Raw genomic sequence first — 1,815 nt, forward strand, 5'->3', positions numbered from 1 at the left:
TAGTGTCAGTGAGTTTTCTGTTCCCAGAGACCAAACAAATGTTTTGCCTTTATATCCTTCCCTTGCCAGTTTGCCCAATGTAGTGGTTGTTTGTTGTTGTAGTTTTAGAAACGGGCTCTTGCTTTGTTGCCCAGATTGGCCTCAAACTCCTGGGTGCAAGCGGTCTTCCTGCCTCAGGCTCACAAGTAGCTGGGACTACAGGTACAAGCCAACACACCCAGCCCAATCCAGTGTTTTCTTTTTGTTTTGTCTTTCAGAGTCTCGCTCTGTTGCCCGGACTAGAGAGCCGTGGCGTCAGCCTAGCTCACAGCAATCTCAAACTCCTGGGCTCAAGCAATCCTCCTGCCTCAACCTCACAAGTAGCTGGGACTACTGGCACATGCCACCATGCCCGGCTAATTTTCCTATTTTTAGTTGGTCGGCTAATGTTTTCTATTTTTAGTAGAAATGGGGTCTCACTTTTGCTCAGGCTGGTCTCAAACTCCTGACCTCAAGTGATCCTCCTGCCTTGGCCTCCCACAGTATAGGATTACAGGGGTGAGCCACCGTGCCTGGCCCCAGCCCAATGTTTTCTTTAGTGTTATTTATCTTTATGTACATGTCCAGTCTCCAGAAATAGATTGTAAGCCTCTGAAAAGGAGATTTCCTTTCTTACTACTTTGCTGTGGTTACAGCTCTTGGATATGCTCTACAATGGTCAGTAATAGTGAGTAATGATATCATATTTTGGTGTCAAAATGAAAGCTAAAGAAGTGAAGCCAAGCAGGGTGGCCTGCACCTGTAGTCACAGAAACTCAGGAGGCTGAGGCAGGAGGACCCCTTGAGCCCAGGAGTTGAGGCTGTCCTGGGCCTGTGAATAGCCACTATACTCCAGCCTGGGCAAAATGGCGAGACCTCATCTCTTAAAACAAAAAAAGAAAAAAAGAAAAAGAAAAGATGAAGCAGACAAAAAGGAGATATATTGAAAAGGTAAATAATGTAGAAAACTTAATGGGCAGAAGGAATCTGAAATTCAAGTAGAAGGAATAGGATTTGTATTGATATACTGAGGCCATACTTAGCTCCAAGGAGAATTCCCAAGAGCCTGAGCAAGAGCTACTATTTTTCTACTAAAAAATAGAAAGCAAATTAGCCAGGCAACTAAAAATAGAATGGGGTGCTGAAGCCCAGAGACCCCTCCCAGCAGTTGGAACAGCACATTCAAGGAGCCCGAGGCTGGAAATGGCCAGTGTGGTGGAACTGGTGAGAAAAGGAGAGGGCGGGTCAGGCAGCTGCTCCAACATTGCCTTAAAAGAAACGTGGGAATTTTAGCGGAGGAATGATGTGATCTGGTAATCAGATTTGCATTTTTAGAGCTTGACTGTTTTTTAGGCTGCTAAAAGAAGAACGGAATGTAGAGGAGCAGGAATGGGCAAAGGAAGATTAGTTAAGGCAAGAGATAGTGGTGTCTTAATAAGTGTGTATGTAGTGAATGATGAACTCCAGAACCAAAGTGTAGGATATAAGGCCTGGGAAGTCCCCAGAAATCCCATCTCAGTTAACTGGGAAATGGAGTCCCGGAGTGGCACCATAAATGGCTCAATGTTTTACAGCTCATTCATCGCACAGCTGGGACGACAAACCAGTTATGCATTTTGTCTCTTCCCCTCTTTTTTTCATGGATCTTCTCCTGTGACTCAGCTAGTTTTTGAAGTTAAATAAAGCAGTGCTGGCCAGGCACCCTAGATGACTCACGCCTGTAATCCTGGCACTCTGGGAGGCCGAGGCGGGAGGATGGCTTGAGCTCAGGAGTTCGAGACCAGCCTGAGCAAGAGT

This window comes from Propithecus coquereli, unplaced genomic scaffold (genome assembly GCF_000956105.1).
Source record: "Propithecus coquereli isolate 6110/MARCELLA unplaced genomic scaffold, Pcoq_1.0 Scaffold162, whole genome shotgun sequence".
NCBI classification, from domain to species: domain Eukaryota; kingdom Metazoa; phylum Chordata; class Mammalia; order Primates; family Indriidae; genus Propithecus; species Propithecus coquereli.